Raw genomic sequence first — 18,546 nt, forward strand, 5'->3', positions numbered from 1 at the left:
ATAAGGCTGTGAAAATCTTAAAACCAAGTGTGAAAAGCCAGTTCTCGGTTAAAGATTCGAACGGAATACCTTCATAGTAACAAACAGAACTGGCCTCCACTGCACCAGAACTGTTAGTGCGAGACCTGCAGACGGTTCAGTACAAAAGAAAAATCCCTCGTTCAATTAATCGTTGCGTAACAGTCTCCTGTTTTCCACTTCTTGACAATTCGAGCGGTGCATATAATTTTTATTTGTTCACAGGATAATTCAAAAGTCCCTGTGAACACACACATGCACGCCTCACGTCACTTCACGATCATTGGCCGCCATATTCCTTCAAACAATTGTGTCGTCTTGTAACGTTAAGTAAAATCACAAAGATATTTATATCTGCGTTCTTAAATTTGCACAAGAAAGTTTGAATCACCCTGTATAATTACATGAAGCAGAGTCCTTATCGGGAATTTAATAGCCTTAATTACTCGCAGAGCAACTGCAAGGTTTACAATTACTGATGACTCGCAGATGTTTCCGTTCCGTAGAGAGCGAAGCCGAACAAATCCTAACACAATCCTATTGCCAGTTTAATACTTTCATTCTGTAAACTTAATAACGGTTCACAAGTTCGATTTCACTTTCTATACACGGATATTTCCCTTCACATCACGAGACGGCTTTGTTGTAAGTTCGTAGTTAACAAGTGTCAAGGATTCTGCACACTGAAACGCATAAAACCCAGTGAGCTATATCCAAAAAGTGGAAAGTTATACATAAATTTCAAAGACACGTTCTTCATAAGCAATCTTTGCAGTTCTAACTTTTCAATAATCACGATTTGTATCTAGTATAGATACAATAATCACACTACGAGGCCCTGAAGATGGAAGTATTATGTTCAACCGAAAAGTTGGTATTTACGACGACGTTACTACCGCAGTGAAAATGTCAAATCTTAAACTCCTTTGACTACAGACTACTCTATAGGACCCATCAAAAGTCAAAATTCTATGTCCAAATGAGCGGAAGAAAATATTTAGCCAAGGACTTCATTTCCAATTAAACTACTGTTTTTTCATTTCCGTTAAGCGCGCTAAGATTTTGATTTTCAACTGGTCATGCCTCTTACTAAACGGGAACAGCGAAATTATTACGACATATTGGATCAAAGCGTTACTGTAATCCCTTAGAACTGGAATTTTTCTAACTTTTGGGAGATGGCAAAACCCACACACTGCCTCAAAAACGCCGTAAGAAAGTGACATCTCATTTAGTCCGACACTGGATACTATCCTAAGCCTGCTGAATCCAATTCACACCTCGTACTCTAAGATGCATGTCGCAATTAGACTCATAATTTAGTTAATGTTTACGTTTCCTTTTGGCTTTTCCAACTGTCATTTTGTGTTCAGTTCTCATTCACCGATAATAATAATAATAATAAAATAATAATGTAAACCAGCAAAACGACCACGAATTGCATTGTTTTGGTAAAAACGGCTAGCAAGCAGACACAACGTGCTCAGATAAAACATAATTTTATCGCAAATAAATAAAATATCGAATCTATAAGAAAGAATAATTAACTACAACCAAAATTTGACCACTGTGTTGACGAAGAATAAAAATTCTGTTGACTTAACAAAGCTGAAGAGAACGGGGCCCGTGGATGAGTTGACGAACCTACGACAGAATTACATCCGGTTGCTCACGGATGCAGAACGAATGTGTGTCGCGTGTACCAACTGAAGCTCATAGTTAATTCTGTTGAAAAAGCAACAGAACTGCTTTATCTTCAGGACATCAATTACGACATTTCAAAGACACAAACAAGGAATGTATTTTGGGTATAATCACGATATATTTTAAAACGTAAATATTACCACATTCTTCCTAACAAACACTTAATTATAAAACATATTACCGTATTTTGGGGCGATCGACATTTTTAAAACAAAACTATCATGAGATTTAAAGTTCTCAGGACCGTAAAATATCAGATGTGTGGCCTTCTGAATCGAACATCGTGTAAACTTGTGGATGGATACAATTACATTAGAGGAACAGACTGCCTCCATTTTCAGCCTGCTTTACTTTTGGGTCTCAAAAATAAGGTATCAACTTGAAATGGCTTCTTGCGTGTTCAGTACCTGCCACCTGTTACATCGTTAGATTTATTGCTGTCAGACAGACTTTAATTAAAACATTTCGGAGACTGTACTCCGGGCCGGAGATAAGAACTAGCCCAACAGAATAGGTTTTATCTCAGGACGGAAAGAGGTTAAGTTTCCGAAACGTAAGATGGTAAAGTTGCGTCATATTGTGATATAATAAGTATATATTAAATCTTGTCCGTCTAATCACAATAATTCTTATTAAATATTAAAATATTACAATAATTAACATTTAAAATATTTAAAATATTAAATGATGTTCTTTATCGAAATATTCGATTTACATTAGACCATCATTTTTTCATGTTTCACGACATGTTTCAGTTCCTAAAAGAACCATTCAGCATGATGTATATATACAGAACAACATCGAGTGTGTTATTAAAAAATGAAATAAAAATCTGAAAAAGAACATCGTTTGACATTTGGTAAAAATCTGATAAAAATGTACGCTAGCATAATATATGAAAAATTGTATTTGAATTATTTATCGTTTTGAATCTTTATATAATTATATACACCTGAGGATGGTTCTTTTAGGAACTGAAACATGTCGTGAAACATGAAAAAATGATGGTCTAATGTAAATCGAATATTTCGATAAAGAACATCAATTAATATTTTAAATGTTAATTATTGTTATATTTTAATATTTAATAAGAATTATTGTGATTAGACGGACAAGATTTAATATATACTTCCGAAACGTGTATTTTAATTAATTCAGACGACAGAAAATGCCCAAGAAGTTTGTTATTTTAATAAAATACCATCGTCACAAACCTTAATATCTAAGAATGTAACTTATTCCAATTATTTTTTCCCACAAACATAACGAATGCCACGGATGAATAGTTAAAATTTTTTGTTGTGTGATCGGGAGTTTCCCGGCACTGTAAATGGGAAATATCCCTTTGAAACCCGCCCTTCCTCTCTGTCTTCTTACCACAGACTTATCAGCGAAAAGAAATCTTTTGCCATTTCTCGACACTTCAAATCAATGCCACGTATCGTCTCGCAAATTAATTCATATGTTACTATGAAAGTATAACATAAAAATTTCTATATGGAAAAACTTAAAGCGTTTCTAAAATAATCAGTCGCTTAAGGCACGCAATTAATAAAATTAAAGTATAATAAATCACTTACCACGAACGATAAAAATCGATCTTTTCTGGGTTAAACCTTATCTACAGGACAAATAAATTCCGGACATTAATGCCACGCCTAATCTAAATATTGGAGCGTTAGATGTAAAACATATTAGAAAGGGTTATTTTTAAACCACTTTCGTTATTACATGAGTGAATTAATCAAACCAGCCTATACAACCTCTCCCCCAATTTTCCTAATCCAGCAACAAACGCGCACATTCAGATCAACGTTGTACTCGCATGTATGATACTACACCTGTATGGTTTGTCGGGTATTATTACCAGATTTACTAGTTTAAGGGCTAACATCGTACAGGAACTGAACACGTTTAGTAGCCTTGAGTTTCGAGATCTCGTTATCGAGGAGTCAAACCACTTATCATCCTGTTCCAGCCTCAATCGCCCAAAGGTCTATTTCAAAGATTTCAAATAACTTTCTAAATCCATGTAGTTTGAAATTTTTTTAATAGTTCGTGAAGTATGTTAACATTCCGTCAATATGCCCTAATGTCTTTTTATAGTTAAACAATCTATATAATACGTTACAGGTAGTTTTAACTAATTCATTGTGTATTAGTATACACTGCACTTAAATTACTAAATACAGGAAACGTTACATGGAAATTTGGAAAACGCTTGAAGTTTGGATGCACTTGAAAAACAGCAAGTGTAGAAACAGGGACGTGTCTATTAATACAATAAATTTGTGGGGGTACAAGGTTGACTCGTTTCATGTTTGGTTCAACCTTGTCCCCCCACACACCTAGGTCAGAAATTTAAAAGGAAATCACAGAGGTGCAAGATGGAGTCAAGTAGAAAATTACACTTACGGTCTGATGTACGTGAACGTGTGAATTGCCGAATTGTGTCATTAAACTCCGTGAATTAACTTTCGACATTACACGCGTGGATAAAAGCGGCGAGAGTTTCTTATGGTGACAGCCAATAAATTCCAGATGTACCTGATTCACTGAAGTTGCACGTGCCTAAATGTGACGTGTGTGTGCATATGTATACATATATATTTCTGACAAGCCGGATCTTTGTAATATCTCCATACACTTTAAAATAAAATCTTGACATATGTATTAATGATTCCTAAGCGTAAGCAGACTACAAATGCAATTCATAAACTACAATTGCGTAAAAACATACACAGGTGACGTGAGCCAATACTCTTTCGAGGTCAACAATAAGGTAACCAATCTATAATTTTTGAAGTGTAAAGCTATGGTGGTAACTCAAACAAAACATTGTTTTATAATTTGCGAACATTGAAATATTTGATTGTTTAAACTACGGTTGGAAATATTTGATTTCGGCCGGTGAGTATCAACCTACAAGGAAACTGAATATAAATGTCTGGTACATTAATTGCAATGCTTGGTGGGCGCGGAATTCGTGGCGCACGTCAAACTTGTGGTAACATATTCGTGTCCTATGTCAAATGTCAACAAAATATATCGAAAATATTGCCTCATATTTACTCGAGGACACGACGAACAAACACGAAGACGCAGCCTATCGGAAAAATACTCAACCAAAGATAAGACTTGCCATCTGTGATGACCTCAATGGAAAGAAATCAATACTTTCGAATGGCATCGAGGACCAATCAGAAGTCAGTCAGTACTGTTTCTGTCTTGGAACAGTCGGCTGATCCCGATTGAATAGTCGCCATTAAACTACGGTCGGAATTATTTGATTTCGGTCGGTCAGTATCAACGTAACTTTGTGCTCCAGAAATAGAGTTCTTCCGGACCATTAAGAAGATTAATTACCACCGTTCAGTCACGTATTAACGGGTGCTACCACCTACAGTGAATCTCAGTGTAAGGATGTCTTCTCGGTGACGTGTGAGAACAGAAACAAGTGAAACACCAATCCAACATAACATGCAAGAATAAGTGCGGTTCGCCACATTGAGAGATACGACTTCAGTGAAAGGACATTTGCATGCCATGTGAGCTCAGTAAAGACGTTTGTACGATATAGTAACACGTAAATCATATACAGATATCGTGTATCTGCAGAAGCTGGACCTATGTAATTTCAGAACATTTATTCTTTATAACCATGACTGGGGTCACTGTAGTAATTACATGTAGTGTAATATAAAATTAAATAAATTCTTCTTCGTGTGACAACATATATACTTCCACAATGAAATATTCAATAACATCATATTTAAGTGATAAGTGATTGGTGTACTTGCAATTACTGAAAGTATGTGTCCAATAAAATATCCTTATAAAAAATTAAATTAGGTATGAAAGTGAAGAACAAGAATATAAAATACTTTTTAAAGTGACGGAATCGAGTTTTTGAGTGTTTATTAACTTACAATTAACCATCACAAGCTCAAGGTGCCCTCACATGCGCACGTCATACGACTGCACTGCGCAACAACGTCTGCGCAGGTGCCCCACTAACCTAACCTAACCTAACCCAAACCAACCAAAGCGGGGTAATCTGGATCAGTGCAAAATGGTTTCCTGCGCACGAATTTTCGAAAAAGCGAATGGATGCTCAGAAATTATTGAAATTTTGTATGGACGTCATGCCACAGGTAAGTTAATGATATTCATACTCTATTATGTCTTATCGCATTTTAGAAATTCGCACGAAGGCATCAAAGTCGTGAGGTGGAGGATGCGCAAAGTCGGCCACGACCACTTATCAATAACGATATTACGCGCTCACACAATCCCCATATAACACAAATAGTGCTTATATGTGTGTGTAATACATCATAACACATCTAAAGTTACACAATATTTCCACAAGAATTATTTTTTGCAAAATTGTTGCAGTGTAGATGTCGACGCAAATACGTAGCAGATTCATGCGTAACGATGACCCAATCTAATTCACTATAAATAAGTATCATGTAACGAAAGAATCGGAATAAACATACGTGAATGATAGTACGTCATTTATTAAAATAAATCGCCTTACAAGGAAACTGAATATAAATGTCTGGTACATTAATTGCAATGCTTGGTGGGCGCGGAATTCGTGGCGCACGTCAAACTTGTGGTAACATATTGGTGTCCTATGTCAAATGTCAACAAAATACGTATATCGAAAATATTGCCTCATATTTACTCGAGGACACGACGAACAAACACGAAGACGCAGCCTATCGGAAAAATACTCAACCAAAGATAAGACTTGCCATCTGTGATGACCTCAATGGAAAGAAATCAATACTTTCGAATGGCATCGAGGACCAATCAGAAGTCAGTCAGTACTGTTTCTGTCTTGGAACAGTCGGCTGATCCCGATTGAATAGTCGCCATTAAACTACGGTCGGAATTATTTGTTTTCGGTCGGTCAGTATCAACGTAACTTTGTGCTCTAGAAATAAAGTTCTTCCGGACCATTAACAAGATTAATTACCACCGTTCAATCACGTATTACCGGGTGCTACCACCTACAGTTAATCTCAGTGTAAGGATGTCTTCTCGGTGACGTGTGAGAACAGAAACAAGTGAAACACCAATCCAACATAACATGCAAGAATAAGTGCGGTTCGCCACATTGAGAGATACGACTTCAGTGAAAGGACATTTGCATGCCATGTGAGCTCAGTAAAGACGTTTGTACGATATAGTAACACGTAAATCATATACAGATATCGTGTATCTGCAGAAGCTGGACCTATGTAATTTCAGAACATTTATTCTTTATAACCATGACTGGGGTCACTGTAGTAATTACATGTAGTGTAATATAAAATTAAATAAATTCTTCTTCGTGTGACAACATATATACTTCCACAATGAAATATTCAATAACATCATATTTAAGTGATAAGTGATTGGTGTACTTGCAATTACTGAAAGTATGTCTCCAATAAAATATCCTTATAAAAAATTAAATTAGGTATGAAAGTGAAGCCCAGAATATAAAATACTTTTTAAAGTGACGGAATCGAGTTTTTGAGTGTTTATTAACTTACAATTAACCATCACAAGCTCAAGGTGCCCTCACATGCGCACGTCATACGACTGCACTGCGCAACAACGTCTGCGCAGGTGCCCCACTAACCTAACCTAACCTAACCTAACCTAACCCAAACCAACCAAAGCGGGGTAATCTGGATCAGTGCAAAATGGTTTCCTGCGCACGAATTTTGGAAAAAGCGAATGGATGCTCAGAAATTATTGAAATTTTGTATGGACGTCATGCCACAGGTAAGTTAATGATATTCATACTCTATTATGTCTTATCGCATTTTAGAAATTCGCACGAAGGCATCAAAGTCGTGAGGTGGAGGATGCGCAAAGTCGGCCACGACCATTTATCAATAACGATATTACGCGCTCACACAATCCCCATATAACACAAATAGTGCTTATATGTGTGTAATACATCATAACACGTCTAAAGTTACACAATTTTTCCAAAAGAATTATTTTTTGCAAAATTGTTGCAGTGTAGATGTCGACGCAAATACGTAGCAGATTCATGCGTAACGATGACCCAATCTAACTCACTATAAATAAGTATCATGTAACGAAAGAATCGGAATAAACATACGTGAATGATAGTACGTCATTTATTAAAATAAATCGCCTTACAAGGAAACTGAATATAAATGTCTGGTACATTAATTGCAATGCTTGGTGGGCGCGGAATTCGTGGCGCACGTCAAACTTGTGGTAACATATTGGTGTCCTACGTCAAATGTCAACAAAACATATCGAAAATATAGCCTCATATTTACTCGAGGACACGACGAACAAACACGAAGACGCAGCCTATCGGAAAAATACGGAACCAAAGAAAAGACTTGCCATCTGTGATGACCTCAATGGAAAGAAATCAATACTTTCGAATGGCATCGAGGACCAATCAGAAGTCAGTCAGTACTGTTTCTGTCTTGGAACAGTCGGCTGATCCCGATTGAATAGTCGCCATTAAACTACGGTCGGAATTATTTGATTTCGGTCGGTCAGTATCAACGTAAATTTGTGCTCTAGAAATAGAGTTCTTCCGGACCATTAACAAGATTAATTACCACCGTTCAATCACGTATTAACGGGTGCTACCACCTACAGTGAATCTCAGTGTAAGGATGTCTTCTCGGTGACGTGTGAGAACAGAAACAAGTGAAACACCAATCCAACATAACATGCAAGAATAAGTGCGGTTCGCCACATTGAGAGATACGACTTCAGTGAAAGGACATTTGCATGCCATGTGAGCTCAGTAAAGACGTTTGTACGATATAGTAACACGTAAATCATATACAGATATCGTGTATCTGCAGAAGCTGGACCTATGTAATTTCAGAACATTTATTCTTTATAACCATGACTGGGGTCACTGTAGTAATTACATGTAGTGTAATATAAAATTAAATAAATTCTTCTTCGTGTGACAACATATATACTTCCACAATGAAATATTCAATAACATCATATTTAAGTGATAAGTGATTGGTGTACTTGCAATTACTGAAAGTGTGTCCAATAAAATATCCTTATAAAAAATTAAATTAGCTATGAAAGTGAAGCCCAGAATATAAAATACTTTTTAAAGTGACGGAATCGAGTTTTTGAGTGTTTATTAACTTACAATTAACCATCACAAGCTCAAGGTGCCCTCACATGCGCACGTCATACGACTGCACTGCGCAACAACGTCTGCGCAGGTGCCCCACTAACCTAACCTAACCTAACCCAAACCAACCAAAGCGGGGTAATCTGGATCAGTGCAAAATGGTTTCCTGCGCACGAATTTTCGAAAAAGCGAATGGATGCTCAGAAATTATTGAAATTTTGTATGGACGTCATGCCACAGGTAAGTTAATGATATTCATACTCTATTATGTCTTATCGCATTTTAGAAATTCGCACGAAGGCATCAAAGTCGTGAGGTGGAGGATGCGCAAAGTCGGCCACGACCACTTATCAATAACGATATTACGCGCTCACACAATCCCCATATAACACAAATAGTGCTTATATGTGTGTAATACATCATTACACGTCTAAAGTTACACAATATTTCCACAAGAATTATTTTTTGCAAAATTGTTGCAGTGTAGATGTCGACGCAAATACGTAGCAGATTCATGCGTAACGATGACCCAATCTAACTCACTATAAATAAGTATCATGTAACGAAAGAATCGGAATAAACATACGTGAATGATAGTACGTCATTTATTAAAATAAATCGCCTTACAAGGAAACTGAATATAAATGTCTGGTACATTAATTGCAATGCTTGGTGGGCGCGGAATTCGTGGCGCACGTCAAACTTGTGGTAACATATTGGTGTCCTATGTCAAATGTCAACAAAATATATCGAAAATATTGCCTCATATTTACTCGAGGACACGACGAACAAACACGAAGACGCAGCCTATCGGAAAAATACGGAACCAAAGATAAGACTTGCCATCTGTGATGACCTCAATGGAAAGCAATCAATACTTTCGAATGGCATCGAGGACCAATCAGAAGTCAGTCAGTACTGTTTCTGTCTTGGAACAGTCGGCTGATCCCGATTGAATAGTCGCCATTAAACTACGGTCGGAATTATTTGATTTCGGTCGGTCAGTATCAACGTAACTTTGTGCCCCAGAAATAGAGTTCTTCCGGACCATTAACAAGATAATTTACCACCGTTCAATCACGTATTAACGGGTGCTACCACCTACAGTGAATCTCAGTGTAAGGATGTCTTCTCGGTGACGTGTGAGAACAGAAACAAGTGAAACACCAATCCAACATAACATGCAAGAATAAGTGCGGTTCGCCACATTGAGAGATACGACTTCAGTGAAAGGACATTTGCATGCCATGTGAGCTCAGTAAAGACGTTTGTACGATATAGTAACACGTAAATCATATACAGATATCGTGTATCTGCAGAAGCTGGACCTATGTAATTTCAGAACATTTATTCTTTATAACCATGACTGGGGTCACTGTAGTAATTACATGTAGTGTAATATAAAATTAAATAAATTCTTCTTCGTGTGACAACATATATACTTCCACAATGAAATATTCAATAACATCATATTTAAGTGATAAGTGATTGGTGTACTTGCAATTACTGAAAGTATGTGTCCAATAAAATATCCTTATAAAAAATTAAATTAGGTATGAAAGTGAAGCCCAGAATATAAAATACTTTTTAAAGTGACGGAATCGAGTTTTTGAGTGTTTATTAACTTACAATTAACCATCACAAGCTCAAGGTGCCCTCACATGCGCACGTCATACGACTGCACTGCGCAACAACGTCTGCGCAGGTGCCCCACTAACCTAACCTAACCTAACCCAAACCAACCAAAGCGGGGTAATCTGGATCAGTGCAAAATGGTTTCCTGCGCACGAATTTTGGAAAAAGCGAATGGATGCTCAGAAATTATTGAAATTTTGTATGGACGTCATGCCACAGGTAAGTTAATGATATTCATACTCTATTATGTCTTATCGCATTTTAGAAATTCGCACGAAGGCATCAAAGTCGTGAGGTGGAGGATGCGCAAAGTCGGCCACGACCACTTATCAATAACGATATTACGCGCTCACACAATCCCCATATAACACAAATAGTGCTTATATGTGTGTGTAATACATCATAACACGTCTAAAGTTACACAATATTTCCACAAGAATTATTTTTTGCAAAATTGTTGCAGTGTAGATGTCGACGCAAATACGTAGCAGATTCATGCGTAACGATGACCCAATCTAACTCACTATAAATAAGTATCATGTAACGAAAGAATCGGAATAAACATACGTGAATGATAGTACGTCATTTATTAAAATAAATCGCCTTACAAGGAAACTGAATATAAATGTCTGGTACATTAATTGCAATGCTTGGTGGGCGCGGAATTCGTGGCGCACGTCAAACTTGTGGTAACATATTGGTGTCCTATGTCAAATGTCAACAAAATACGTATATCGAAAATATTGCCTCATATTTACTCGAGGACACGACGAACAAACACGAAGACGCAGCCTATCGGAAAAATACTCAACCAAAGATAAGACTTGCCATCTGTGATGACCTCAATGGAAAGAAATCAATACTTTCGAATGGCATCGAGGACCAATCAGAAGTCAGTCAGTACTGTTTCTGTCTTGGAACAGTCGGCTGATCCCGATTGAATAGTCGCCATTAAACTACGGTCGGAATTATTTGTTTTCGGTCGGTCAGTATCAACGTAACTTTGTGCTCTAGAAATAGAGTTCTTCCGGACCATTAACAAGATTAATTACCACCGTTCAATCACGTATTACCGGGTGCTACCACCTACAGTTAATCTCAGTGTAAGGATGTCTTCTCGGTGACGTGTGAGAACAGAAACAAGTGAAACACCAATCCAACATAACATGCAAGAATAAGTGCGGTTCGCCACATTGAGAGATACGACTTCAGTGAAAGGACATTTGCATGCCATGTGAGCTCAGTAAAGACGTTTGTACGATATAGTAACACGTAAATCATATACAGATATCGTGTATCTGCAGAAGCTGGACCTATGTAATTTCAGAACATTTATTCTTTATAACCATGACTGGGGTCACTGTAGTAATTACATGTAGTGTAATATAAAATTAAATAAATTCTTCTTCGTGTGACAACATATATACTTCCACAATGAAATATTCAATAACATCATATTTAAGTGATAAGTGATTGGTGTACTTGCAATTACTGAAAGTATGTCTCCAATAAAATATCCTTATAAAAAATTAAATTAGGTATGAAAGTGAAGCCCAGAATATAAAATACTTTTTAAAGTGACGGAATCGAGTTTTTGAGTGTTTATTAACTTACAATTAACCATCACAAGCTCAAGGTGCCCTCACATGCGCACGTCATACGACTGCACTGCGCAACAACGTCTGCGCAGGTGCCCCACTAACCTAACCTAACCTAACCTAACCCAAACCAACCAAAGCGGGGTAATCTGGATCAGTGCAAAATGGTTTCCTGCGCACGAATTTTGGAAAAAGCGAATGGATGCTCAGAAATTATTGAAATTTTGTATGGACGTCATGCCACAGGTAAGTTAATGATATTCATACTCTATTATGTCTTATCGCATTTTAGAAATTCGCACGAAGGCATCAAAGTCGTGAGGTGGAGGATGCGCAAAGTCGGCCACGACCATTTATCAATAACGATATTACGCGCTCACACAATCCCCATATAACACAAATAGTGCTTATATGTGTGTAATACATCATAACACGTCTAAAGTTACACAATTTTTCCAAAAGAATTATTTTTTGCAAAATTGTTGCAGTGTAGATGTCGACGCAAATACGTAGCAGATTCATGCGTAACGATGACCCAATCTAACTCACTATAAATAAGTATCATGTAACGAAAGAATCGGAATAAACATACGTGAATGATAGTACGTCATTTATTAAAATAAATCGCCTTACAAGGAAACTGAATATAAATGTCTGGTACATTAATTGCAATGCTTGGTGGGCGCGGAATTCGTGGCGCACGTCAAACTTGTGGTAACATATTGGTGTCCTACGTCAAATGTCAACAAAACATATCGAAAATATAGCCTCATATTTACTCGAGGACACGACGAACAAACACGAAGACGCAGCCTATCGGAAAAATACGGAACCAAAGAAAAGACTTGCCATCTGTGATGACCTCAATGGAAAGAAATCAATACTTTCGAATGGCATCGAGGACCAATCAGAAGTCAGTCAGTACTGTTTCTGTCTTGGAACAGTCGGCTGATCCCGATTGAATAGTCGCCATTAAACTACGGTCGGAATTATTTGATTTCGGTCGGTCAGTATCAACGTAAATTTGTGCTCTAGAAATAGAGTTCTTCCGGACCATTAACAAGATTAATTACCACCGTTCAATCACGTATTAACGGGTGCTACCACCTACAGTGAATCTCAGTGTAAGGATGTCTTCTCGGTGACGTGTGAGAACAGAAACAAGTGAAACACCAATCCAACATAACATGCAAGAATAAGTGCGGTTCGCCACATTGAGAGATACGACTTCAGTGAAAGGACATTTGCATGCCATGTGAGCTCAGTAAAGACGTTTGTACGATATAGTAACACGTAAATCATATACAGATATCGTGTATCTGCAGAAGCTGGACCTATGTAATTTCAGAACATTTATTCTTTATAACCATGACTGGGGTCACTGTAGTAATTACATGTAGTGTAATATAAAATTAAATAAATTCTTCTTCGTGTGACAACATATATACTTCCACAATGAAATATTCAATAACATCATATTTAAGTGATAAGTGATTGGTGTACTTGCAATTACTGAAAGTGTGTCCAATAAAATATCCTTATAAAAAATTAAATTAGGTATGAAAGTGAAGCCCAGAATATAAAATACTTTTTAAAGTGACGGAATCGAGTTTTTGAGTGTTTATTAACTTACAATTAACCATCACAAGCTCAAGGTGCCCTCACATGCGCACGTCATACGACTGCACTGCGCAACAACGTCTGCGCAGGTGCCCCACTAACCTAACCTAACCTAACCTAACCTAACCCAAACCAACCAAAGCGGGGTAATCTGGATCAGTGCAAAATGGTTTCCTGCGCACGAATTTTGGAAAAAGCGAATGGATGCTCAGAAATTATTGAAATTTTGTATGGACGTCATGCCACAGGTAAGTTAATGATATTCATACTCTATTATGTCTTATCGCATTTTAGAAATTCGCACGAAGGCATCAAAGTCGTGAGGTGGAGGATGCGCAAAGTCGGCCACGACCACTTATCAATAACGATATTACGCGCTCACACAATCCCCATATAACACAAATAGTGCTTATATGTGTGTAATACATCATTACACGTCTAAAGTTACACAATATTTCCACAAGAATTATTTTTTGCAAAATTGTTGCAGTGTAGATGTCGACGCAAATACGTAGCAGATTCATGCGTAACGATGACCCAATCTAACTCACTATAAATAAGTATCATGTAACGAAAGAATCGGAATAAACATACGTGAATGATAGTACGTCATTTATTAAAATAAATCGCCTTACAAGGAAACTGAATATAAATGTCTGGTACATTAATTGCAATGCTTGGTGGGCGCGGAATTCGTGGCGCACGTCAAACTTGTGGTAACATATTGGTGTCCTATGTCAAATGTCAACAAAATACGTATATCGAAAATATTGCCTCATATTTACTCGAGGACACGACGAACAAACACGAAGACGCAGCCTATCGGAAAAATACGGAACCAAAGATAAGACTTGCCATCTGTGATGACCTCAATGGAAAGAAATCAATACTTTCGAATGGCATCGAGGACCAATCAGAAGTCAGTCAGTACTGTTTCTGTCTTGGAACAGTCGGCTGATCCCGATTGAATAGTCGCCATTAAACTACGGTCGGAATTATTTGATTTCGGTCGGTCAGTATCAACGTAACTTTGTGCCCCAGAAATAGAGTTCTTCCGGACCATTAAGAAGATTAATTACCACCGTTCAGTCACGTATTAACGGGTGCTACCACCTACAGTGAATCTCAGTGTAAGGATGTCTTCTCGGTGACGTGTGAGAACAGAAACAAGTGAAACACCAATCCAACATAACATGCAAGAATAAGTGCGGTTCGCCACATTGAGAGATACGACTTCAGTGAAAGGACATTTGCATGCCATGTGAGCTCAGTAAAGACGTTTGTACGATATAGTAACACGTAAATCATATACAGATATCGTGTATCTGCAGAAGCTGGACCTATGTAATTTCAGAACATTTATTCTTTATAACCATGACTGGGGTCACTGTAGTAATTACATGTAGTGTAATATAAAATTAAATAAATTCTTCTTCGTGTGACAACATATATACTTCCACAATGAAATATTCAATAACATCATATTTAAGTGATAAGTGATTGGTGTACTTGCAATTACTGAAAGTATGTGTCCAATAAAATATCCTTATAAAAAATTAAATTAGGTATGAAAGTGAAGAACAAGAATATAAAATACTTTTTAAAGTGACGGAATCGAGTTTTTGAGTGTTTATTAACTTACAATTAACCATCACAAGCTCAAGGTGCCCTCACATGCGCACGTCATACGACTGCACTGCGCAACAACGTCTGCGCAGGTGCCCCACTAACCTAACCTAACCTAACCCAAACCAACCAAAGCGGGGTAATCTGGATCAGTGCAAAATGGTTTCCTGCGCACGAATTTTCGAAAAAGCGAATGGATGCTCAGAAATTATTGAAATTTTGTATGGACGTCATGCCACAGGTAAGTTAATGATATTCATACTCTATTATGTCTTATCGCATTTTAGAAATTCGCACGAAGGCATCAAAGTCGTGAGGTGGAGGATGCGCAAAGTCGGCCACGACCACTTATCAATAACGATATTACGCGCTCACACAATCCCCATATAACACAAATAGTGCTTATATGTGTGTGTAATACATCATAACACATCTAAAGTTACACAATATTTCCACAAGAATTATTTTTTGCAAAATTGTTGCAGTGTAGATGTCGACGCAAATACGTAGCAGATTCATGCGTAACGATGACCCAATCTAATTCACTATAAATAAGTATCATGTAACGAAAGAATCGGAATAAACATACGTGAATGATAGTACGTCATTTATTAAAATAAATCGCCTTACAAGGAAACTGAATATAAATGTCTGGTACATTAATTGCAATGCTTGGTGGGCGCGGAATTCGTGGCGCACGTCAAACTTGTGGTAACATATTGGTGTCCTACGTCAAATGTCAACAAAACATATCGAAAATATAGCCTCATATTTACTCGAGGACACGACGAACAAACACGAAGACGCAGCCTATCGGAAAAATACGGAACCAAAGAAAAGACTTGCCATCTGTGATGACCTCAATGGAAAGAAATCAATACTTTCGAATGGCATCGAGGACCAATCAGAAGTCAGTCAGTACTGTTTCTGTCTTGGAACAGTCGGCTGATCCCGATTGAATAGTCGCCATTAAACTACGGTCGGAATTATTTGATTTCGGTCGGTCAGTATCAACGTAACTTTGTGCTCCAGAAATAGAGTTCTTCCGGACCATTAACAAGATTAATTACCACCGTTCAATCACGTATTACCGGGTGCTACCACCTACAGTTAATCTCAGTGTAAGGATGTCTTCTCGGTGACGTGTGAGAACAGAAACAAGTGAAACACCAATCCAACATAACATGCAAGAATAAGTGCGGTTCGCCACATTGAGAGATACGACTTCAGTGAAAGGACATTTGCATGCCATGTGAGCTCAGTAAAGACGTTTGTACGATATAGTAACACGTAAATCATATACAGATATCGTGTATCTGCAGAAGCTGGACCTATGTAATTTCAGAACATTTATTCTTTATAACCATGACTGGGGTCACTGTAGTAATTACACGTAGTGTAATATAAAATTAAATAAATTCTTCTTCGTGTGACAACATATATACTTCCACAATGAAATATTCAATAACATCATATTTAAGTGATAAGTGATTGGTGTACTTGCAATTACTGAAAGTATGTGTCCAATAAAATATCCTTATAAAAAATTAAATTAGGTATGAAAGTGAAGCCCAGAATATAAAATACTTTTTAAAGTGACGGAATCGAGTTTTTGAGTGTTTATTAACTTACAATTAACCATCACAAGCTCAAGGTGCCCTCACATGCGCACGTCATACTATTGCACTGCGCAACAACGTCTGCGCAGGTGCCCCACTAACCTAACCTAACCTAACCGAAACCAACCAAAGCGGGGTAATCTGGATCAGTGCAAAATGGTTTCCTGCGCACGAATTTTGGAAAAAGCGAATGGATGCTCAGAAATTATTGAAATTTTGTATGGACGTCATGCCACAGGTAAGTTAATGATATTCATACTCTATTATGTCTTATCGCATTTTAGAAATTCGCACGAAGGCATCAAAGTCGTGAGGTGGAGGATGCGCAAAGTCGGCCACGACCACTTATCAATAACGATATTACGCGCTCACACAATCCCCATATAACACAAATAGTGCTTATATGTGTGTGTAATACATCATAACACGTCTAAAGTTACACAATATTTCCACAAGAATTATTTTTTGCAAAATTGTTGCAGTGTAGATGTCGACGCAAATACGTAGCAGATTCATGCGTAACGATGACCCAATCTAACTCACTATAAATAAGTATCATGTAACGAAAGAATCGGAATAAACATACGTGAATGATAGTACGTCATTTATTAAAATAAATCGCCTTACAAGGAAACTGAATATAAATGTCTGGTACATTAATTGCAATGCTTGGTGGGCGCGGAATTCGTGGCGCACGTCAAACTTGTGGTAACATATTGGTGTCCTATGTCAAATGTCAACAAAATACGTATATCGAAAATATTGCCACATATTTACTCGAGGACACGACGAACAAACACGAAGACGCAGCCTATCGGAAAAATACTCAACCAAAGATAAGACTTGCCATCTGTGATGACCTCAATGGAAAGAAATCAATACTTTCGAATGGCATCGAGGACCAATCAGAAGTCAGTCAGTACTGTTTCTGTCTTGGAACAGTCGGCTGATCCCGATTGAATAGTCGCCATTAAACTACGGTCGGAATTATTTGATTTCGGTCGGTCAGTATCAACGTAACTTTGTGCTCCAGAAATAGAGTTCTTCCGGACCATTAACAAGATTAATTACCACCGTTCAATCACGTATTACCGGGTGCTACCACCTACAGTTAATCTCAGTGTAAGGATGTCTTCTCGGTGACGTGTGAGAACAGAAACAAGTGAAACACCAATCCAACATAACATGCAAGAATAAGTGCGGTTCGCCACATTGAGAGATACGACTTCAGTGAAAGGACATTTGCATGCCATGTGAGCTCAGTGAAGACGTTTGTACGATATAGTAACACGTAAATCATATACAGATATCGTGTATCTGCAGAAGCTGGACCTATGTAATTTCAGAACATTTATTCTTTATAACCATGACTGGGGTCACTGTAGTAATTACATGTAGTGTAATATCAAATTAAATAAATTCTTCTTCGTGTGACAACATATATACTTCCACAATGAAATATTCAATAACATCATATTTAAGTGATAAGTGATTGGTGTACTTGCAATTACTGAAAGTATGTCTCCAATAAAATATCCTTATAAAAAATTAAATTAGGTATGAAAGTGAA

At 37.4% G+C, this 18,546-nt stretch overlaps 1 protein-coding gene across 2 annotated transcripts in view; it reads right to left on the reverse strand.

Annotated features, from left to right (window-relative positions):
- The window catches only part of LOC110832155 (uncharacterized), a 97,060-nt gene that overhangs the window by 25,574 nt on the left and 52,940 nt on the right, over positions 1-18,546 (reverse strand). The window lies entirely within an intron of this gene.

The sequence above is a fragment of the Zootermopsis nevadensis genome, unplaced genomic scaffold, assembly GCF_977971745.1.
Source record: "Zootermopsis nevadensis isolate Lab colony 2312 unplaced genomic scaffold, Znev_1.0 Znev_ptg000010l, whole genome shotgun sequence".
In the NCBI taxonomy this organism is placed as follows: domain Eukaryota; kingdom Metazoa; phylum Arthropoda; class Insecta; order Blattodea; family Termopsidae; genus Zootermopsis; species Zootermopsis nevadensis.